Here is a 16,862-nt window from a genome sequence, read left to right as displayed (position 1 = left end):
GCATGCTTCAGTAAACCTTCTTCACATAACTTCCTGTCAGCCAAAGTCTGATTCTGGGGAAGCCAATGACAATGACCAGCACAGAAATGGCTCCTTGCTTCATGAACTTACAGTCTAGGAGGAAAGAAAAACATCAAACATGTAATTCCAAAAAAAGTAAGTAGAGAGGAAGGATAGGGGATCTATAGAGAATTAGAGAAAGTCCAACTGGAAGAGCCAATCTGGCCAGGGAAGGCTTTCCTGAGGAAGAGACAGCTAGTTAATTCTCTGGAGGCTAAAAAGAAAACCATCTGCAAGCCCAGGTTTGCAGTATTGGAATAAGTTCAGGGTTGCAAACTAGTTGCCTACAGGGCAAATTCAGGCTGATTGCAGACTTTGTTAGGCCATTATAGTGTTTTGTAAAAACTCAGACACAGTACAGTCTTTTTTTAAATCAGATTTTTTATTTAAATGTTTGATTCCTGGCCTCTTTTGAAAAATAAGAAATTTAGCAATACTAGGCCTAAATCCCGCATTACAACAATCAGTGGGAAGTGAGGGGCCACTGGCCACCTTAGGTGACTTACACCTTTTCTACTTCACATGGTCCCCTCACCACCCAGTCTTTCATTAGTTTAGAAAGACTTCCGCTAGATATACCAGTCTTTCTGAGAACAATCTTCCCACCTCTATGACTAGCTCTGATAAGATTCCTTTTAAAGTATTCTCCTGCTTTTTAAGAAACTAGTGTTTACCTAACTACCGCTCTTGCTTTGTGTTCAGACAGTATTGAGTTGGCATCCTAGCTTCACTATACGTTTTTGGTCAGATTATTTTAACCTTGCAGAGCCTCAGTTTTCTTATCTGGAAAAAAAGCAATTTTGCAAGGTTGTTGAGGGATTATGTAAAGTGTCTACCACTTTATATACAAAAACAACAGTAAAATAATTATTATAACAAGGCAAGATTTATCTGCTATGGTATTCTAGTATTCTTATTTAGCCTTGGACATTTACCTGTTCCCAGAATAATTTCTGAGAGAGAGAGAGAGAGAGAGAGAGAGAGAGAGACATTTTAATTGAACCCAAATAACACAGAAATACTTACAAATATCCAGCTATCTAGCTCTCAGCTGGTGAGCCACTTAAAAAAATAATGAGCTCAGAATAAACCTTTTCGTTGCTGGCTAAATTCTATTGATAGAAGCATTCAAATAGAATGTTAAACTTATTGATTTTAGTCCCCACCTGCTCGGCTTGCATCTTATTTCCTCGACAGCAGGATTAAAAGAGAAAGAGCCATGAGTAATGGAATGTCTGGGGCAGATTTCGGGCACAAGAGATAAACTCCAGGTGTCTAAACTTGCATATATATCAGCCTATATCTCTTTCTGATCTTCCTAGTAGGAGTACATTCCTTTGGTTTATCCTCACTTGATCGCTTCCATTTTCCTACTGAGGACTGACCAGACTCTGCTTTAACCATATCCTCGATAGCAGAATGAATTCCATCGTCTCTTTTGGTGGGGTGTCATTTGTCAACTGGAATAAGGGCCTCAATTGTGATGAGGAAGCCCTGAATATCGATAGACAACTGCCGACTATCAATGCCTCACTCTTGCCTTGTGCCTGATACCCCAGCCCAGCTAGCTAGGTGTCAGAGGTAACATTCCTCTCCCAGGTTTCAATACCCTCCGTCATGACCCCTTGACTCTGCTTCATGACTTCCATTATTTGTTTGTTTGTTTGTTTGTTATTTTCATTATTATTTGTTTTTATATATTGAGGAAGGTGAAATTTTTAAGCTTATAGGGGGAAAAAGTAACCAATTGGATGCCGTTTAGCACTCAAAAAGAAATGGATTGAATATCACCTTATTTGTTTTAATTCCTGCTACTCCACAACATAACAATATCCTCTGGTTGAGCTTGCTAACTTCCTGGACCCCATTCACTCTTACTTTTAAGTGATTTTACTTTTTATTATGAAATATGTCATCCATAAAAAAGAATATATAAAGCATATGTGTACATTAAAAAAAAAGCAAACCTGGGGACTTCCCTGGTGGCAGTGTCTGGGAATCCACCTGCTGGTGAGGGGGACGCCGGTTTGATCCCTGGTCCGGGGGACCCCACGTGCCACAGAGCAGCTGAGCCCGCACACCACAACTACTGACTCCCGCGTGCAGCAACGAAGACACAATGCAGCCAAAAATAAATAAATAAAATTTATTAATAAAAAAAATTGTAAAGCAAACACCCAAGTTCTCATATGCACCATTATGAAATGATAGAACATTAATACTTCATGAGACCTTCCCTTCCTTTCCCCAGATGTAACCACTATTTTAACTTTTGTGATAATAATTGTTAATAGATTTATAATTTACATATGTTATCCTGTAACAATGTAATTTAGTTTAGCCTAGCTTAGAATTTTATATAAATAGAATAATAGCTTTTATTTTGTGACTTGCTTATGTTACTCCATATTCTGTTTGTGAGATTCTTCCACACTGATATTTAGGTATAATTAGTTAATATTCTCTGCTGTATAGTAATCCGTTGTATTACTTTACTATATTGCAGTTTCTTGTATCCATGCCACTGTTGGTGGACATTCACTTCTCCATACACACTTTGCTCCACTTATGCCTTCATGCCTTTGTCCCAGTCTAAGAGACTCCCCTTTTTTCCTTTTCATGTATTCAATTCTCTCAAAAATAAGAGTATTGTTTTTCCTGATTCTTCCTCACCAATTCACTGTCTGTTCTCTGGGTTACTAATGCATGCCTTCATTAATTAATCAAATACTTTGAGTACTTAGTGCTAGAAACTTAGCCTCAATACTACACAGTTTAATATTCAGTATAGCTCACAAATCTTTTACCAACACTGTTGGACTCATAATAGTGCTCAACTAGTACGTGTTAATCCTTGGTTGAGAATAATAGCAATAACAATAGTTATATTAGTAGTAGTAGTAATAGTTGACATTTATTGTGTACTTACTATGTGCAAGCCACTGTTCTAAGAGCATTACGAGTATTAACTTAGTTGATCCTCACAACAACACTATGAAATATGCTTATCCTCATTTTATAGATGAGAAAACTAAGATCAGAGAAAGTATGTCATGTGCCCAAAGTCAAAGAGCTAGTGAGTGTTAGAAGAGAAGGAATAATAGCAACTTAAATACGATCAATTTAGTTATTCTATGCTGATTTATAAAGGTATAATCATAACATTAATAGTAACAATTATTACTTGTTGAGTATCCTCACTGTATCAAAAGCTAAATTCAGCCCCTTACATGATCTCATTAATTCTCACAGTAATTTGTTATGCTGGGTACTATATTTCCAACTTAAAAGCAAGGAAACTGAGGCTCATAGAGGTTAAGCAACTTGCCTAAATAGATTATAAGTGGCAGGCTGAGGTATGAACCTAAATATGTCTGACCTCAACATCTATGCTCTGCCATAACACCCTGTTACTTCCCTGTAGATTTCACCAGCCTTTTGGCATTGATGCTCTTCCTTGTTAAATCTTAATTTTTCTCCCACTTCCCTCCCTCTCTTCCTCTTCCTCCTCCTCCTTCTTCTTTTTATTGCCTTTCATTACAGGATGTGATGGGAAATAAAACCTATCAAGTTCAACCTTCCAATGTGCAATGACATCAAGGAAAGAGAGGTCATCACTGGTTGGAGTGACAGTATTGTATGCTCCATAGAAATTTTTTATGCATACTATTGTGCTCTTTGTGTATGTCACCATAAGTGATTGGGTGTAATACAAGAAGAAAAAGTGAGTGTGACCATTGACCCTGCTAGTAGGACTCTGGTGAATATCAAGACAGTCTCTTCTCCCACCAATCCTTCAGATTATTCACTTCTTCCTTGTTTCCTGAGAGTAGACGTTACCAGCTGGATCCCTCTCTGTATTCTCTGCTGCATCTATTGTTCTAACTAGTGAAAAGTAAGCACCACATAATGCTTTCAGACCATTGCGGGGAAAGTACAATTATGACCATAAATAAGTATTATTTTACAGTTTATAATGTCATTTAATTAAATAATAGTTAAAACTTTATACTTTTAGTATGAGTTACCATATGTAGCTAAATCTTGGGCACTCAAATGGCATTTAGTTAACTTTTTGCTTATATAACTGCAAAGCAATTTGTAAACTGAAAAGTGTAGAGATGCCCCTTGCAAAGCTACTTTCTGAATCACCAGGGTGAAATTAAAAAAACTATTATGGGGGACTTCCCTGGTGGCGCAGTGGTTAGAACCCACCTGCCAATGGAGGGGACATGGGTTTGATCCCTGGACTGGTAAGATCCCACATGCCGCGGAGCAACTAAGTCTGTGCGCCACAACTACTGAGCCCACGCGCGCCACAGCTATTGAAGCCCACGTTCTCCAGGGCCCACGTGCCGCAACTAGTGAGCCCACATGCTGCAACTACTGAAGTGCATGCCTAGAGCCCATGCTCTGCAACAAGAGAAGCCACCACAATGAGAAGTCTGCGCACCTCAGTGAAGAGTAGCCCCCCTCTCGCTGCAACTAGAGAAAGCCTACATGCAGCAATGAAGACCCAACACAGCCAAAAAATAAAAACTAGTATGCACACAAAAGACTGAGAGATGGTACAAGTGAAAAAAATCAACAATGAAAATGGATTTTTATATTAGCCAGGGAGGAATTTAAAAAGCTAGTATGCACAGAAATGACTGAGAGATGGTACAAGTGAAAAAAATCAGAGGTGTAGATGGATTTTTATATTAATTTATAAACAGTAAAATTCACTCTTTTCAGTGTACAGTTCTATGAGTTCTGACAAATGCACATAGTTGTATAACCATTACCACAAACAAGACACACCACAGTTCCATCAGCCTCCCCCAGATCTCTTTGGTTACCCTCTGGGAGTCAGACTTTCCCCCTACCCTTAGTTCCTGGCTACCACTGATATGTATTCTATCTCTATAGTTTTACCTTTTCCAGAACATCATATAAATGAAATCACATGGTATATAGTCTTTTTTTTCTTTTTTCTACGTAAGTTACCATCATGAATTTTCAGTTGAATATGGCCCAACTCTGAAATTTCAGCACTTTTTGATATACAAATTGTAACTTCTTAAAAATTTTTTAAGATAACTCAATAGTTTTATAATAGAAAAAGAACACAGATTGAGTACTTGGACTTATGTCAAATAGCACCTTATATTTTAGCACTCAGTAATTAGCAGTCAGTAATTAAAGAGAACAATTTTTAAAACATAATTTAAATTTTCAAAAGTTTTTATTAATTGAAATATAGTTGTACATTATGTTAGTTTCAGGTGTACTACATAATTATTTGACATTTGCATAATTAGGAAATTATCACCATGATAAGCCTAGTAAACATCTGTCCCCATACAAAGTTATTACAATATTATTGACCATATTCCTTATGCTGTATATTATATCCCTGTCACTTATTTATTATATAACTTCAGGTTAGTACCTCTTAATCCCCTTCACCTATTTCCCCCCACTGAACCTCCCTCCGCTCTGGCAACCACCAGTTTTTTCTCTGTATCTATGAGTCCATTTTTGTTGTTTGTTTTTTTTTCTACATTCCACATATAAGTGAGATCATGTGATATTTGTCTTTCTCTGTCTGATTCATTTTACTTAGTATCATACCCTCTAGATCCATCCATATTATTGCAAATGGCAAAATTTCATTTTTAAAAAATGTCTGGGTAACATTCCACTGTGTGCATATATGTATATATATACATATATATATGCCACATATTCTTTTTTTATTTTTTTAATTTTCTTTATTAATTTATTTTTGGCTGTGTTGGGTCTTTGTTGCTGCGTGTGGGCTTTCTCTAGTTGTGGTGAGCAGGGGGCTGCTGTTCATTGCAGTGCCTGGGCTTCTCATTGCGTTGTTTTCTCTTGTTGCAGAGCATGGGCTCTAGGTGAGCAGGCTTCAGTAGTTGTGGCTTGCAGGCTCTAGAGCGCAGGCTCAGTAGTTGTGGCACACAGGCTTAGCTGCTCCATGGCATGTGGGATCTTCCCAGACCAGGGCTCGAACCCATGTCCCATGCATTGGCAGGCAGATTCTTAACCACTGCACCACCAGGAAAGCCCCTATGCCACATATTCTTTATCCATTTGTCTATCAATAGACATTTAGGTTGCTTCCACATCCTGCCTATTGTAAATAATGCTGCATGAGCATTGGAATGCATATATCTTATTGAATTAGTGTTATCATTTTCTTTGAGTAGATACCCAGAAGTGAAATTGTTGGATCATATGGCAGTTCTATTTCTAATTTTTTGAGGAACCTCCATACTGTTTTCCATAGTGGTTGTACCAATTTACATTCCCATCAATAGTACACAATGGTTCCCTTTTCTCCATATCCTTGCTAACATTTGTTATTTCTTGTCCTTTTGGTGATAGCCATTCTGACAGGTGTGAGGTGGTATCTTACTGTGGTTTTGATTTGCATTTCCCTGATGGGTAGTGATGTTGAGCATCTTTTCATGTGTCCGTTGGCCATCTGTACGTCTTCTTTAGGAAAATGTTTATTCAGCTCCTCTGCCCAATTTTTAATTAAGTTGTTTGTTTTGATGTTGAGTTGTATGAATTTTTTTGTATATTTTGGATATTAACCCCTTATTGGATATATGTTTGCAAATATCTTCTCTCATTCGGTAAGTGCCTTTTCATTTTGATGATAGTTTCCTTCAATGTGCAAAAGCTGTGTAGTTTGATGTAGTCCAATTTGTTTATTTTTGCTTTTGTCTCTGTCACCTGAGAGACATATCCAAAAAAGTACTGCTAAGACTGATGTTAAATATCGCACTGCCTATTTTTTTCTAGGAGTTTTATGACTTCGAGTCTTAACATTTAAGTGTTTAATCCATTCTGAGTTTATTTTTGTATATGTTGTGAGAAACTAGTTCAGTTTGATTCTTTTGCATGCAGCTGTCCAGTTTTCCCCGTTGTATATTCTTGTCTCATTTGTCATAGATTAATTGACCATGTAACTGTGAGTTTATTTCTGAGCAATCCACTCTGTTGTATTGATATATTTGTGTCTGTTTTTGTGCCAGTATCATACTATTTTAATTACTGTAACTTTGTAGTGTAGTTTTAAGTCAAGGCCCGTGATAACTCCAGCTCTCTTCTCCTTTCTAAAGATTGTTTTGGCTATTCAGGGTCTTTTGTTTCTCCTTAAAAAATTTGGAAATATTTGTTATATTGCTCTGAAAAATGTCATGGGTGTTTTGATAAGGATTGCATTGAATCTGTAGATTGCCTTGGGTAGTATGGTCATTTTAACAATATTAATTCTTGCAATCAATTAGTACAGCATATCTTTTCACTTGTTTGTGTCACCCGCAATTTCTTTAATCAGTGCCTTACAGTTTTTTTAGTATAAGTCTTTTACCTCCTTGGTTAGATTTATTTCTAGGTATTTTATTCTTTTTGATGCAATTGTAAATATAATTGTATTATTAATTTCTTTCCCTGATACTTCATTTTTAGTGTATAGAAATGCAACAGATTTCTGTATATTAATTAGTATCCTGCAGCTTTACTAAATTTGTCTATTAGTCTAATAGTTTTTTGGTGTCATCTTTAGGATTTCTTATATATAGCATCATGTCATCGACAAACAGTGACAGTTTCACTCTTTCTTTCCAACTTGGAATTTTTAAATTTCATTTTCTTATTTGATTGCTGTGGTTACAACTTTCAATACTACATTGAATAAAAATGGTGAGAGTAGGCATCCTTGTCTTGTCCCTGATCTTAGATGAAATGCTTTCAGCTTTTCACCATTGAATATGATGTTGGCTCTAAGTCTGACATATAGCCTTTATTATATGAGGTATGTTTCCTCTATACCTCTTTTGTTGAGAGTTTTATATAAATGGATGTTGAATTTTGTCAAAAACTTTTTCTGCACCTATTGAGACAATATAATTTTTATTCTTCAGTTTGCTAATGTGGAATTTGAGATTTTTCTTATTTTCTGAGGAAGGCTTGTATCACTATAAACTTCTCTCTTAGAACTGCTTTTCCTAAGTCCCATAGATTTTGGTCCAAAATTGAGACATTTTCATTTGTCTCCAGATATTTGTTAATTTCCTCTTTGATTTCTTCAGTGACCCATCGATTGTTTAGCAGCATATTGTTTAGTCTCCATATGTTTGTGTTTTTGGCAGTTTTTTTCTTGTAGTTGATTTCTAGTCTCATAGTATTGTGGTCGAAAAAGATGCTTGATATGATTTCAATCTTCTCAAATTTACTGAGACTTTTTTGTGGCCTAGCATGTGCTCTATCCTGAAGAATGTTCTATGTGCTCTTGAAAATAATGTGTATTCTGCTGCTTTTAGGTGGAATGCTCTATATACAGCTATTAAGTCCATCTGGTCTAATGTGTCATTTAAGGCCAGTGTTTCCTTACTGATTTTCTGTCTGGATGATCTGTCCATTGATGTAAGTGGAGTGTTAAAGTTTCCTACCACTACTGTGTTACTGTCAAGTCCTCCCTTTATGTCTGTTAATATTTGCTTTATGTATTTAGGTGCTCCAATGTTGGGTCATATTTATTTTAAATTGTTATAACTTCTTGTCAGATCTATCCCTTTAGCATTTATGTAATGTCCTTCTTTGTCTCTTGTTACAGTCTTTGTTTTAAAGTTTATTTTGTCTGATACAAGTATTGCGACTCCAGCTTTCTTTTGATTTCCGTTTGCATGGAATACCTTTTTTCCATCCCCTCACTTTCAGTCTGTGTGTGTCTTTAAATCTGAACTGAGTCTCTCATAGGCAAGCATATATGGGCCTTATTTTTTATCCACACAGCCACTCTCAGTCTTGATTGGAGCACTTAGTACATTTACATTTAAAGTAATTATTGATAGGTAGGTACTTATTGACAGTTTGTTAATTGTTTTCAGGTTGCTTTCATAGTTCTTTTTTTGTTCATTTCTTCTTCTTTTGCTCTCTTCCCATGTGATTTGATGACTATCTTTAGTATTATTTATGGATTCCTTTCTCTTTTGTGCATCTATTATAGGTTTTTGGCTTGTGGCTACCTTGAAGTTTATATATAGTGATCTATCTATCTATCTATCTATCACCATCTATCATCATCTATGTATCATCTCTGATTATTTTAAGTTGCCGATCTCTTAATGACAAATGCATTTGAACAACCCTACACTTTTATTCCCCTCCTCCCATGATTACTATTTTTAACATCATATTTTACAACCTTTTGTTTTGTGTATCCTTTAACTACTTATTGTTGTTATATTTTACTACTTTTGTCTTTTAACCTTCCTACTAGCTTTATAGGTGCTTGATCTACTTCCTTGACTGTATGTTTGCCTTTACTAATGAGATTTTTTCTTTCATGATTTTCATATTTCTAGTTGTGGTCTTTTCTTTTTCACTTGAAGAGGTCCCTCTAACATTTCTTATAAAGCCAGTTTAGTGGTGCTGCACTCTTTTAGCTTTTGCTGTCTGTAAAACCCTTTATCTCTCCTTTAAATCTGAATGATAACCTTGCTGTCTGTAAAACCCTTTTTTTGCTGTCTGTAAAACCCTTTATCTCTCCTTTAAATCTGAATGGTAACCTTGCCAGGTAGAATTCTTGATTGTAGGTTTTTGCCTTTCATCCCTTTGAATATATCATGCCACTCTCTTCTGGCCTGCAAATTTTCTGCTGAAAAAATCGGCTGATAGCCTTATGGGGATTCATTTGCATGTGACTTTTTTCTCTTACTGTCTTTAAAATTCATGTTTCTGACTTTTGCCATTTAATTATGATGTGCCTTGGTGTGGATCTTTCTTTGGGACTCTCTGTGATTCCTGGACGTGGCTGTCTGTTTCTTTTCCCAGGTTAGGGAAGTTTTTAGCTCTTATTTCTTCAAATAATTTCTCTGCCCCTTTCTCTCTGTCTCTTCTCCTTCTGGGACCCCTATAATGAGAATGTTAGTATGCTTGATGTTGTCCCAGAGGTCTCTTAAACCATCCTCAATTAAAAACACTTTTCTTTCTTTTTTCTGTTCAAGTTGGTAATTTCCACTATTGTCTTTCAGTTCACAGATCCAGTCCTCTGTATCATCTAATCTACTGCTGATTCCTTTTAGTGTATTTTTTACTTCAGTTATTGTATTCTTCAGCTCTATTTGGTTCTCCTTTATATCTTCTAACTCTTTGTTAAACTTCTCACTGTGTTCATTGATTCTTCTCCCAAGTTCACTGAGCATCTTTATGATCATTACCTTAAACTCTTTATCAGTTAGATTGCTTATCTCCACTTCACTTTGTTCTTTTCCTAGGGTTTTGTCTTGTTCCTTTGTTAGGAACATATTCCTCCGTCTCCTCATTTTGCCTAATTATGTGTTTATTTCCATGTATTTGGTAGGTCAGTTACGTTTCCCAATCTTGGAGAAGTGGCTTTATATAGGAGATGTCCTGTGGAGCCCAGCAGCACACTCCCCTCTGGTCACCTGAGTTATATGCTCTACAAGTGCCCCCTATGTGGGCTGCATGGGTCGTTCTCTTCTGGTGGGACCAACTACTGTGGGCATGTTCTCTGGCTTAGTTGGCTGCCAGGCCCTGTCTTGTGTAGTAGCTGCTGGCTCACTGGTGGGGGTGCTGAGTCTCAGCTCAGCTAGCTACAAGGCCTTGGGTGTCCTAGGGCTACTGTCAGCTTGGAGGTGGGTGGGGCCAGGTCCCAGGGAAGCCTGTGGTTGATGCCATCCTGAGACTTGTGCCATCCACTGGTGGGAGGGGCAGGGTCTCAGCATGGCTCTCTGGAGGGTCCACTTAGGCTAGTGTTGGTCCATTGGTGAAAGGGGTCAGATTCTGGCTGGATGCCTACAGGGCTAGGGATGCCCAGGACTAATAGGCTAGAGAGGGGACTCTAAAATGGCACTTGCCAGCACCAGTGTCCTTGTGGTAGAAAGAGCTCCTAAAAATGACTGCTGCCAGCATCTATGGCCCCAGGGGGAGTCCCAGTTGTCTCCTTTCTTTCCATGAGGATCTACAAGTTCAGTAAGTGGGCATGATCCAGGCTCTTTTCAATTTGCTGTCTCTGTGCTGGGACTTGGAGCATGAGATTTTGCACACATTCTTTAAGAGCAAAATCTTTGTTTCCTACAGCCTTCCAGTTCTCCCTTGTGGAGGCATTTCTGGCCTTCAAAGTAAGTCATTCTGGGGGCTCACCTTTCCAGTACAGGACCCCTGGGCTGGGGAGCCTGATGTGGAGCTAAGAACATTTGCTCCTTGGGGAGAACTTCTGCAATTGTGATTATCCTCCTATTTGTAGATCACCTACCCGGGAGTGTGGGTCTTGACTACATGTCTCTATATGTAGTTCTTTCTTTATACCTTTAGTGTGGAAAGGTATAAACTATAGAAAATGCCTATACTCTTTTTTGATTAAATAGTGAAGATTTAGCAATTTACCTTAACCATTGCTTACAGATGTTATTACAATGTAATGTAAGTTTATAGAGGCATTGTGCTCTCTTCACAAAGTATCTTTTGAAGTCAAAAATAGCTTAAAGAAGAACAAAAGAAGCTTCTGAGCTCTCTACCATGTCATTGCTAAATTACTGGGGTACACTTAATTCTAAATTTTGACTATTCACAACACTCATTCAGCGTGAGTAAATTAATAAAAATAATAGGGTGAGTTTTATTAGTATAAATTATCAGCATTTGTATTAATACACAATGCTGAAAAATAGAGACCGGTGTTGGTGTAGGTGTTATTGTATTAATATCCAGTGTACCATATGGTAATAAAATGAATGTTTTTCTAAAAAAAAAAAATTCATTCTTTATACTATCTCATTGATAGTTTCTCTGTAAATAGTTGTACTTTTGGTGTGCCCATGGCAGGAGGTAAACTCCAGGTCTTCCTACTCTACCATCTTGGCCACACCTTCTGGTATATAGCCTTTTGACTCTGGCTTCTTTCACTTAGCATAATGCACTTGAGATTGATTCATGTTGTTGCATGCGTCAATAGTGCATTACTTTTTATTGAGGAGTAATATTCCATTATATGTATGTTTGTCCATTCCCCAGTTGAAAGACATTTAGATTATTTGTAGGTTTTGGTAATTAGGAATAAAATTGTCATAACATTCACATACAAGTTTTTATGTAACACAGGTTTTATTTCACTTAGTAAATGACTATGAATGGAATTGTAGGGTTGTATTTTAATTGTATGTTTAACTTTATAAATAACTGTAAAACTGTTTTCCAAAATGCCACTTTGTATTCTCACCAGCAAAGAAGAGTTCCAGTTGCTGCACACCTTCCTGTGCTGCCTGTCAGTCTTTGCTTTCAACCATTCTAATCTATGAGTAGTGGTATCACATTGTAGTTCTAATTTGCATATTCCCTAAGACCAATGATGTTGAGTATATTTTCACGTGCATATTTGCCATTTGTATACCTGCTTTGGTGAACTGTCTCTTCAAATCTTTTGTCCATTTTAAAATTAGGTTGTTTTCTTATTTCTGAATTTTCATTATATATCTGGATCCAAGTCCTTTACAAATATGGGGTCTTCAAACATTTTCTCCAGGTCTATGGTTTGCATTTTCATTTTCTTAAGTGTCATTTTCAGAGTAAAAATGTTTTTATGAAGTTAAATTAGTCAATATTTTTCTTCTATAGATTATGGTTTTGATGTTGTATCTAAGAATTCTTGCTCTAACTTAAGGTCACAAAGATTTTTTCCTATGTTTTCTTCCAAAATTTTTATAGTTTTACCATTTACATTTATACCTATGGTACACTTAAAGGTAAATTTGGTATAAGGTATGGGGTATAGGTCAAGGTGCCTTATTTTTACATATAGATGTTCAATTGTGATGTTACCTGTAGTTTTTCGTATATGCCCTTTGTCAGATTAAGGAAATTTCCTTTCACTCCTAGTTTGTTGTGAATTTTTATCATGAATGTTGTTGAATTTTTTCAAGTACTATTTCTGCATCTACTTAAAAGGTCATGTGGCTTTCTTTCATCTGTTAATATTGTAAATTATGTTGATTGATTATTCTATGTTGACCTGGCTTTCCATTTCTGAGATAAACTCCACTTTGTCATGATGTATTACTCTTTTATATGTTGCTGCATTTGATAATATACTGTTGAAGATTTTTGTCATTGTGTTCATGAGGTCTATTGGTCTGTTGTGTTCTTTTCTTGTAATGTCTTTATCTAGTTTTGGTATCAGAATAATGCTGACCTCTTAAAAAGAGGTGGGAAGTGTTTCTTCCTCTTCTATCTTCTGAAACAGTTTGTACAGAATCCATATTACTTCCTCCTTAAATGTTTTGTATAATTTGCCAGTGGAACCAGTTTTCTTTGTGGGAAGGTATTTAACATATAAATTCAATTTCTTTAATAGGTATAGAACAATTCAGGTTATCTATTTCTGAGTGAGTTTTGGTAATTTGTGTCTTCTGAGGAATTTGTCAATTTAATCTGTAACAGGATTTATAAGCATAGAGGTGATCACAGTATTTTTATCCTTTTAATTTCTTTAGGGTCTGTAGAAATATCTCCTTTTTCATTCTTGATATTGGTAAATTGGGTTTCCTCTCTTTTTCTTGGACAGGTTTGTAAAGATTGATCAGTTAAAATGATGTTTTCAAACTGGTTGCATTTTAAACAAGAATCCCCAAAGATTCTGATACTAATGCCTCTAGATGGGTCTTTAGGAGATCCCAATCTATGGCATACAAGGTACTCACTATTAGTAAGAAGAAGCAAATCCAAAATAAGGTTTATGTTTAAATAGAGCTCTTATGATTTACCTAACTCTAACCTGTCTCATCACCTATGGCATAATTTTGCTATGTTAATTTAAAAGTCACTTAATTATTAGAACCAACTTTATCTAGGAAACTCACCAGACACTTCAAATGAGTAAATGGTGGGTTTTCATCTTCCCCAAACACACATTCCTAAATCTCTGTTTCAAATAATTATGGACATTTTTCAGAGTAATATATTAAATATCTTAATTACTAATTTTTCTTAGTCAAAAGAAGTTACTATGGTTCATGTGACCCTGAATTAAAAATAAAATTATGGGAATTGTAGGAGATATCAAATGTTTTCCAGATGTCCTTTAAAATTGATTATTGCTTCATATACTCTTGCTGACTTGAGGAAAACAAAATAGGGCTCAAGAAATGATTCAAGCATATAAGTTATTAAAATTCAAATGCTTTTTGACCCTACAAGCTAAATGCCAAGAGAAATGAGTTGGAAAATGCCCCATGCCCATCTTCTTTCTGGAGGTTCCAAAATTTATGACTAAGTTATTTTCTATAAGTCTAGGACCAATCGTTGCTGTTCCCATAATGCTTAAAGCAATTATGCTGCTGCACTGGATTTTAAAAAGAGTGATCTGTATTTTAAGCTATGGTTGTAATTTTCAAAATCTGACTTAATAAAATAAAGATATTGGAATAAAAGAGGTCCTAAGAAATATTTATTAAACTTCCACTTTTTATTTCAATGAAGAGTGTTTTTTTCAAAACAGAAATTTACCTTGAAGTCCTCTAAAATCAGATTCATTTTTCTATCCTCTTAGCACATTAAAAAAATCCTCAAAGCACCTGTCTGCTGCCCTGTAAAACCCTTTCTCTAATACACTACATAAAGTTAGGGCAATCATATACTCCAGCTTAGATGATAAATTATAAGGTCACCCTACCTAAAATAAGTTTGAGTCAAAGCTATCAATATACAATCAGACATTCATTAGAGCAAGTACTAACTGACCAACACTAAATACATAGCAGTTGAGAGATAAAAAGAATGCCTTCTGCTTTTAAAGAAATGACGTTATCATAAGGTGGTGAGTACAAGCACTACTTATCAGTTAACAAGATAGAGTTTTTAAAAGTACCATTACTTATATGTTTAAAAGAGTATAACTGAAAGAAGAAAGTTGAGTATAAACTCTTAGCAGCAGAAGAACCAAAAACATGTCTCTTATGGTCCCTATTGTATTCTTGGCACCTAGCATAATGCCTAGAATAAAATGGGTGCTCAATAAATATTTTTTCTGCTGACTGTAAGTCTAATTACATACTTAGGCTTGGAAGTCAGACAGACTTGGGTCAAAATCCTGCCTTATTCAGGTATCTATATACAAGATTTTCATCAAAGGGTTTGTTCTTCCGAGTCAAAAGACATGAATTTGAAAGACATCCATTTCTAAAAATCAAATTTATTCTAAAAAATTAAGATTATCACGTGAAAAGTCACTAAAAAGTTGTGTGTTAAGCTTTGAGGGCAACTCATAAAGAGGAGTTTCAGTATTTGCAGCATGTTACATAAGCACTTACCTGTGCAGAATGTCCACTTTAAGGAGGATGAGACTTTGGGATATATAAGTTCTAGCATATTTGTTTTGATTCAGTGTCAGTCACTGATAAGAAAAGAATAAATTTATTTTAAAAATGGAACTATATATCAGAAGCCTTATTATAAATGTTTGTGCACTTTGACTCATTAATTCCACTTCTGAGAATCTATCCTAAATCAAAATACAGAGAAGTTTATTGAAATATTACTTGAAACAATTACAAAAATAAAAGGAACAACCTAATACCTAATAGTAGAAAATTTATAGTAAAACTATAGTACACCAACATTATTCACTATAACTGTGAGAAGATTTTTGATAAGGAAAACTGCTTTGTCACACTGCAAAATCAGAAACCTATAATAAAAATTATGTATTCAGTATGCATTCAACTATATAAAAATATACATAGAACTAGCACCGGAACTGCCTCAATTTAAAGATTAAGACATCAGAGTAGGTAAAAATAAAAGGCAAATGTTCAGACAAGAGAAGAAACTAACAAAAGAACAGCTCAGTTTAAAATGAACAGATACCTTAAAACATATTAGGCAAACACAAATAAAACAGGTGTCAAAAGCCTGATTTCAGAAAAAGGAGAATTCAAGGAAGAAAACATTAAGTGGGAAAAAAAGATACACACATGTGTATAATAATACATTATAAAAATTAATAACAACTGTATAAAAGTCTATGTATCAAATTACACAGCACTAAAATGTAAAAAGAATCATTAAAATATCTGTGAAATATTTAGAAATACACTTTAGAAAATTTCAACATGCCACTATAAATTCTGTCATATCAGATAGAAAAAGAGATTTGAAAAAGTAATTAATAATCAATTAATGATTCACTCTGAAAACACTGTCACATAATTTTTAAAGCATCTAAGTAAAATTAACATGGTAACATCCATTAGACCAAAAAATATATATAAACTGCAAAACTAAATTATAGCAGTCTCTAAGTAAAATTAACATGGTAACATCCATTAGACCAAAAAATATATATAAACTGCAAAACTAAATTATAGTCTACTTTATAGATTGCAAAGCAATAAAATTATAATAATGGAAGTTTAAACCGAAAAACCTACTCCTTCAAAATTAAAAGTGTTAAAGTGCTTCTCCTACTGGATCACGTTATGGAATATAGTCATAGTTGTCCAAAGGCAAAAATTCACAATCCTTATTACTGTTTTAAAAAATAGCAAATGAAAATGTAAAAACTAACATTCAAGAAGCTATAGGGCTTCCCTAGTGGCGCAGTGGTTGAGAATCCGCCTGCCGATGCAGGGGACGCGGGTTCGTGCCCCGGTTCGGGAAGATCCCACATGCCACGGAGCGGCTGGGCCCGTGAGCCAGGGCCGCTGAGCCTGCGCGCCCGGAGCCTGTGCTCCACAACGGAGAGGCCACAACAGTGAGAGGCCCACGTGCCA

Source organism: Physeter macrocephalus, chromosome 15 (assembly GCF_002837175.3).
Source record: "Physeter macrocephalus isolate SW-GA chromosome 15, ASM283717v5, whole genome shotgun sequence".
NCBI lineage: Eukaryota > Metazoa > Chordata > Mammalia > Artiodactyla > Physeteridae > Physeter > Physeter macrocephalus.
The sequence above is the reverse complement of the archived record's forward strand: the minus strand, read 5'-3'. Positions refer to the sequence as shown.